Source organism: Rhinopithecus bieti, unplaced genomic scaffold, assembly GCF_001698545.2.
Source record: "Rhinopithecus bieti isolate Rb0 unplaced genomic scaffold, ASM169854v2 scaffold_20579, whole genome shotgun sequence".
In the NCBI taxonomy this organism is placed as follows: domain Eukaryota; kingdom Metazoa; phylum Chordata; class Mammalia; order Primates; family Cercopithecidae; genus Rhinopithecus; species Rhinopithecus bieti.
In genome coordinates this window covers 310,219-318,163 of record NW_016810413.1, presented here as the reverse complement: position 1 = coordinate 318,163, position 7,945 = coordinate 310,219, and the positions used below count along the sequence as shown (strand labels likewise).

The 7,945-nt window shown below is 40.7% G+C and overlaps 1 protein-coding gene across 5 annotated transcripts in view; it reads right to left on the bottom strand.

Annotated features, from left to right (window-relative positions):
* Positions 1 to 7,196, bottom strand: part of COL8A1 (collagen type VIII alpha 1 chain) — a 157,479-nt gene extending 150,283 nt beyond the window's left edge. For all 5 annotated transcript variants that reach the window (XM_017891925.1, XM_017891924.1, XM_017891926.1 and 2 more), the window contains exon 1: positions 7,002 to 7,196. The gene's annotated coding sequence lies outside the window, so the exon portion shown is untranslated. The remainder of the gene's footprint in view (positions 1 to 7,001) is intronic.
* Between the last annotated feature and the right edge of the window lie 749 nt (positions 7,197 to 7,945).

The following is a 7,945-nucleotide window of genomic DNA, read 5'->3' as shown; positions in this document are numbered from 1 at the left end:
TTTTTTTTTTTTTTTTTTTTTTTAAAGAAAACTAACAATGTGATGTATTACTATGGTATACATTTTAGCCATTGGTTGTAAAGGACACTTTGCTCTGCCTTCGATCTGAAAAATTTAAACCTAAAGGCCCCTTCTGGGAACAGATCTGTTTCTATTGAGACACCCAGCCCCTGGCTCCCTCTACTGGTGAACAACCTCCCTCTCCATTTGGGCAGCTGGGGATTGTAATTAGCTGGAGGCTGGAAAACAGACTAGACATGCCCTTAAACTAGGAACTGTGGATCTGATAGCATATTTTCGCCGCAGATCCCCTTTCTTTCCTCATTCTTCCAATCTCAACAATCTTGGCTACCTAACTCACAAATTCTTAGCTCCCCCTAGTGCCTCCCTTCATGTACTTTTTGGCTTTAATCTTAATGTCTGCCATTTAACAAGAAGCCGCTTGTTTGGATTGAGAGCACTGATCAACACCATGACTCCTGGACTTTAAGGCTGGGCAATCGCTACGTGGATCTTCAAAGAAATACAATAATGTACAATCATCACTGAATTTATGAATGAAGTTTAGGCTTATCGTCAGTGTAGACAGCATGCTAGTTGGAGGAAGATCCTCAATGGGATGATTGCTTGAAAATGCCTCCCACCTGCCCCATCACAGTGCTCTTTATTCAGCTGGTAATATTTGAAATCCTCCTACTGAACTGATGGCAGCTGCAACTTAACCCCTCTGCTGCCATAAACTAGCTATAATTGCCTTAGAACATGCAGCCTCAATTATGGAGGCCATTGGCCCAGACTTCCAAAAAGCAGCTGTTTTATCTAGCTAACAGAGGGGACTAGAGAAGCTCCCCAATAGGCTAGATGCATGTTATTTCCTAGAGAGGTTGACAGCTGACACCCACACCCAGGCCTGTTTAGTTAGAGTTGGAAAAGTAGCACGTGAAGTGATTAATTGTCTTCAGTCTTAGCACATCAAATGATCCAACGCCTAAATATCCCGTGGTGTAAACACATCAACTGGAAGCTTAAGAGAGACAGTCTTCAAAAAAGACTTACTTAAAAGAATGTTTTCACAATCATGCTTAGCCATAGACTGTGTTAAATTTAACATATAATAAATCAATTTTAGAAACACACTCTTTCGGAGATATGGAAACAATTGTCAGGCATGCTTCAGAGGAAAGTGAAGAAGCATCTGGGCTAACATCTGTCCGCTTATTCAGGGTAAATTGTTTACAGAAACAATACAAGAATAGTCTTTCCTGCCTTCATCACTTTCCATGGTGGAGTGACTTTATGTGTTACCAATAATTGTGTTGTTATTTTAGCAGAGAACATTTCAATGACTTGACTTCCATGGAGTTATTATCCTGGGTCAGAGTCAAGTCTAAGAAATGAGGTTCTTTTCCCACTCGAGGTCCCATCAAAGGATAAGAAGTTTTAATAGATATAGTACTTATAAAGCTTTCACACCTGTGTGATCCAGGCTTCAATTAGTGTTGTATTTAAAGAACCCTGACTCAAACAGAAAGTCATCTCTCAAGCATTTGAGAGGGTCTGGTTTTAGACAATCCTATGAAAATCTCTTGTAGCACTTCAAAACTCTTGGAAGATTCTCCCTCTTCTGTTTCAGAGGAATCAACTCTCTTAGCGTCACTGTTCTGTCTCTATACTCTTGGTCCCTTGATCACCTCTCCCCTCTGTCACAACAAATCTCATACCTACACATTCTGACCGATGTGTCTCTTAATGTTTTTCCTGATTATCCATTATGGGTATTTTGCTCTTTCTCTCATTAAAGGCCGAGGAAGGTACAAAATGGTTAAATTGGCAGCACATTGTCTGCTGGGTGGAAGAAGAGAAGAATTACGCTGTAAATCATCACATTCTAATACATTTGTTCCTCAAATGAATATTGGAACTAGATCTTAAGCCTCCTGTAAAAAAAAATACAGTTTCTAGAACTCAAGTAAGTGTGGGAAGAACTAGTGAGAACACTGCAGACAGGAAAATAGCTTAGCCATTGCTAAGGTTAAAATGAACTCTCCTATATTTCCCAAAGCAAGGGAGAATCTTAAACTCAATACATTTGAGACCTGAGTCACTATATGTCTGTATAGACTCTATTTTCTACAAAGTAAAATTTACTTTGTAAATCCCTTACTTTGTAGAAAGTAGTTTTATGGACTATATTTTCTATAAGTAAGGAGTTTATGAAAATGGATATTTTATACTCAGCTTTTTTCCCCATTCACTCACCCACTCAACACAGATTTACTGAGCAGCTACTATGTACCATATCCTGGGCTGGTTAAAAACATACCATCCATGTGATGGTGATGACCATTGACTTCACTCTTTACAAGAATTTATATCAATGTGTCCTAGACATTTGGTAGTAGAGGTATAGCTGTAGTCCAAACCTCTACCAAGCTATGGTTTCTGAGAGCCCTGTAGGTTAAGTGCCTACAGAATGCTCAGCATAGTCAAAGACACCTTAGATTCACATTATACGAAGAGCCACATTGTAGTTATTCAAGATTAAGCACGGGATGGAGGCTTTGGCTGTATGAACTCCAGCCTTGGGTGTGCCTCGGGAAAGACATTAACCTTTCTGATTTTTTGCACCTGTAAAATTAGCTTTTAGTTACAATTAGCTCCAAGGTCTTTTCCAGTATTTACCTTTTGTGATTCTCTAAGGTTTGTTTTTTTAATTTCCAAGTAGTTGTAATAGGTACTGGATAAGTAAAACGGCTTATCTTGAAACCTCATCTCAGATACTCTGTTGGAGGCAAGTAACAATTTTAAATTACTTTCTTCTAGGTATGTGAATTAAAGTTTAGAAAAATGTGAAACTTTTACATTTGATGGGGTGGAAATTTATATCCTATTTAAGAGAAGTATGAGGAAATTTTTTGATAATGAGAGAAACCACAAGTATGAGTGGTTCTTGAGAAACTTGTTCTATGAGAATTAAAAAGAGATTTCTTCTAGTGAAAGAACAAAGGAGATGTCACATATGACTGCATCTGCATATCCTGAAAGATTTGCTGAAGGCGAGAAGGGTCAGTTTTTGTTGTCCAGGAGGGACAATGAAAGTGAGCACCAAATAAATACAGGACACTGAAGGTGAATTGTCAGGTGTGTGTTCATATTTTACATAGTCAGCTAAAGTTGTTGCTTTTGCTCTTATCCTACATTGAGAAGTTAGAATTCATTATTTTTATTTTAATTGATTATGATCAGTTTTGGTGAACACTTTTTGTTTTAATTCACTTCAGTTTGATATGATGCAATTTCAATGGCTTCATGGATTTGAGTACACAGGGCTCCAGGCTTACAGACATTCTAACCTTGTGTGACTCCCTTTAACCCCATTCCTGCAAATCTGCTTGAGGAAAAACTATGAAGAACCTTCTTCCTCAAACAACAAACACACTTACTAAAGTGATAGAGGGATCTCTGATTAGCAGCTTTTCTCTGTTGGTGTTGAAATGTGGTTCATGCTCGTACTTCTCACTCCTTATCTCTCTAGAAAGGGGGAGTTTAGTAGAGCTATAATTTAGTACTGTGGGGTGTAACCTGCTGTTAATGTCTGCCAGGTCACTGGAAGATCTTCTTCATTATATTCTTAGCATTTTGTGACAACTTATGAACAGGTTCTTTAAAAATAATGTGTATTCCTAGACGCTTTAGGGATTGAGAGATCCTTTTCATACAATGCTAAAAAGAAAGATTCTCTAAATTCCTAAGGGCATTCATTCTCCCCTTAATTCTCCTCTCCTCTCCTTTTGGATTTCTTTTCACTCAATAGTTAGAATAGTGCACCATTCACAAGAATACACTCAAGTTTCAAGATCTGTGCCTTCTTTAACTTCTGTACATGTATATTTATAGGGGTCTGGTTGAAGAGAAGCAGGTCAAAGCAGAAACACCTAGCTCCCAGAGGGTTACTTGGAGGACCAGAGGTTTTAGGAAATACAGTGTGTCTCAATCTCTCTGCAAGTTTCCATACCAAAGTGAGTAACCATGGATAAGGAGTAAATTGCTGTTTCTAACTTTTAGCTTGCAAATAAGCACTCAACATTACACTTTTCAGGAGACTTAGGGTTGGTTTTGTAGACATGACCCATCCATTAGTTAAAAACATGTTTTAAGAATTTTTTTTTACTCATAGTATAGCTTTTAGAATTATGACTCGCACATTACTGTGGGTTTTTAAATATGGGGCAAACCTGAAATCATTTTCATCATTAGAACCAAGCTGTTCTTTTCTGTTAAAGAAGGAGGGCTAAGGAGAGGGGCAGAGTAAAGATGGATCTTACACTTTCATTGATTAAAAAACAACAAACAAATAAAAAGACAAGAGCAGACATGGATTTTTACTCTTCCCCATCCCCTCATGTTCACATAAATGAGGGTTGGGGAAGTTACGTTTTGTAACAGAGCTCCTAATCTTGCTTTTCTCCTAGGGCACTTCTGTGATTCCTCCAGCTTCTTTTTCAAGTCCCTTTTCACCCCAATCCCTTCTCCTTGATTTTTGTTTCACAAATAGGAATAAAGTGGCATATGTTTTCTGATCATGGAAAGGATATCATTTTATAATTTTGACATTAGTAGAACATCTAAAATGCACGTTTCTGTAGGAACAGTAAGCCCTCAAAATCAGTAGAGTGCCCTTCTTGTGTCTCTAGTGAAAGGGGCAGTTTCTCATCTTGTCTTTTCTGAGAAACATTAAGAAGTCCTCCCAAGCCCGCTGCAATGCATTGGTTGGGTATAGTCATGGACTTGATCAAGAGGCAGCTACATAATGGCAAAAAGAGGAGACTCACGTGAAGTATCCACATCCTATGCAGAAGGGGAGATTGGGGGCGACTACATGAAACTTCAACACTGATTTTTCTAAAAGCTTAAGAAGAGCAGTATCATCTTGCTTGGTATGTACCCTATGGAGAAAGGATAGCTTTGCCCCTGGGAACGTTAGATCATGAGCAAACTAAGATGATCTCACTCAGTTATTTAGGGGCTTGAACTTGATGGGACATAGGGAAGGCAGTTACTGCTAAAAGGTTCATAACTGGTCCAGTGCATTAATTGCCAGAGAAAGCAGAAGCAAACCCTTGGAGAATACTTTTATCCCCAAACTTAGGAATAACTGGAAGCTCATTTAAACTGGGAGCATTTCCCTCTCCACCCCAAGGAAAGATGACTTCCCTCAAGGGGATTGGGTGAATGAAGCAGCGTATTTTCATCCTTGTGATAATGGATGTGAGTCAGGCACTACCATAAAAGAAGAATTAACTTGAATGTGCCACATACTTGGTTTGGCCTTGTCCCATACCTGTACTCTTGTCATGGTTGATTACCTATGTACATCAGATATAAAGCAAGCAGTCTGCATTGTGGCATGAGATGAAAGGTATGTTAATATGCTCAGGCCACATACCATCTTGGCCAATAGTAATTTTATATCATTTGCTTAAAGGAAACTGCACTTCTTGCAATATTTTTTTCCAATGAAGAAAAATTTAACATGACTGAAACTTTACATATAACTCTTGCATTTGAATAACAGCACTGAATCCTCTCCATCTTGAACAGATCTTTTAAATATTTTATTACTTTTGATATGCAAAAGCTAAGGAAAACAGTTTGGAAGACTTAAGTTAAATTTCTAATGAGTCTTGTTTTGTTAATAGGGGAGAATTTTATACAGCTTCGATGAGTTTTTTCTTTCCACATGAGATAATATAAACAAACAAACAAAAAATAAAGAAGTGAAACATTTCTCTTCTTACTTTAAGAACCTTAAGGGCTAAAAGAGTGGTTTGGTTTCCTGACTGGCAGTTTTGGTTTGCCTTCTCTAAGTGGTCTTGTGCAATTCCCCAGAGGAAACATTTGAAGAGGTTTTTTTCTCCCACATGAGAGAGTTTCATCCCACACAACCCACAGAATTTGATGGCAAACTTCATGGACCAAGTGTCTGGTTTTACAGAAGTGGCTGTGGAGTATGTTTTTCCTTTCACAGGTGCACATTTATTCTACCTTAGGAATAAGAAGAGATCATTTTATTTTAAAGACGGTAGTTTAAACACTGATAATTGGATGCCAATCAGGTAGGTTTTAATTTACTAAATGAGGGAAAAAAGGGTGGAAAGAAGGATTAAAACTTCCAAAGCCTTTCTAGCTGATCTTTTTTTTACAACCATCTGGTGTGCACAGAAGTATTGTATAATCTGGCCTGTATTATTCTCTTACTGTGAAACATATTGAAACGCTTTGTGTTTAGGTGTGTGTACAGAAATTCATGAAGTTCTTTTATACACTTTCTTAGTTCCATCACAATTCTCATTTTAGGATGTCGTGAAAAGATAGCCTGGTGAGAGAGCACATTCTACCCTGGTTTGTAAATTTGGATTTGTTATTTCCTATCTACCAGCCACCTGATTACTTATACTGTCCCCGTGCAAAGGGCACCCGTTCACATCATTTTTTCCAAGCGCTAAAACCTGGAAAGATATTTTTTTAAAGGACTCACAGAAGCTGTCTTGGGGGTTTGGAAAACATCACAAAATTGTTAGCAGACCTTTTGACTGTGCTATTTTTAGGAAGTTAACTGTGTTCTTTCAAAGTACATTTTGACAATGGGACAACGTTTTCCTTGCCCCACTGATGTGTGAAATATGTACAATGAAAACGTCAGTATAACACCCCAAACAGATACATTTTAACCTCAGCAACAGTCAGCAACAGGAGAAAAGTGATTTAAAAGAGAAAGGTTTTCGCAATATTTATGCTGCTGTTTCTTCCCTAAAGGAGCCTTTATTTTACCATTCAAAACAGAAGTTTGTTTTCAAACCAGTTGCTAGTTAAAGGAGCAGCGGATCGCGCATCCGTAAGAATCAGCTCTAAACCAAACAGCAAACGCGTTGGCCAGACGGTGTCTTATTCCCCCACAGCAACCCCTGGTAGGTCAGCTGCCTGCAGAAGTGTTATCTTACCTTGAGCACGTAAGATCAGGAAGGGAGGCTCGCGGGCTCCCACGGAGAGGATCGGGGAAGGGCTGTGATCCGCTGCTGGTAACATGCACTTGGCTTTTATGGGCAGGTGGGAGGAGCTGCTCCTCATAGTAGGTGGGCAGGGAAGGAGCGGCGGGCGGGCAGCCTCTGGAGGAGCTGGACACTCTTCTCTGGGGAGGGGAGGAGAGGGCAGAGACGGGAGCCCGCGAGGCGGAGGAGAGACGACGGGGCGGGGGAGGGGGGGCGCGGTCACGACGGAGGAAGGAGTGGAAAAGGGAGAGAGGGAGAAGGGAAAAAAGAGAGGGAACGAGAAATAGAGAAAGGGATCTAGACCACAGATGGGGAAAGGTGGGGGAGAAAATGAATAGCAGAGAGACAGAGAGAAAGACAGAGAGACAGCGCGAGAGAGTCTGGGAGGAAAGGGGAATTGGAGTATTTTCCGTTTTTGCATGACATTTTTTGGCAGAGGGAGTTGTGGGTGATTGTGACTTTTGAAGGTGTTTTCTGGGAATTTGGGAATTTGAAAAGCTACATAGCGGTCCGGGAGAACTGAAGGGTTTCTAAGCGAGGCAAGGGAGGGGAAGCGGGGCGTCCGAGCAGCAGAGCCAAAGTGCAGGCTTGGACCCAGACCTGGAGCCGGAGGCACTGACACAGCCTGGAACCAGGCAGCCCCAGCCCGCAGCCCCGTCCCAGCGCCCGCAGGTGAAAACCGCCCCATCCCTCTCCCTCCAGGCAAGGCTTATTTGACAAGGAAGTTCCCGCGCTCCCTGTCCTCCCAGCATCCAGGGGCCCCTCTTAAGACTTCGGCAGCATCAAAGTAAATCCAGCAACGGGGAGGATCCGCGTGGACTTGCTTGTGGAGAGAGGAACCTCAGAACCAGCCTGGGTCTTCCAGCATCTGCTTATGTAACATAGGATTTCAGAGC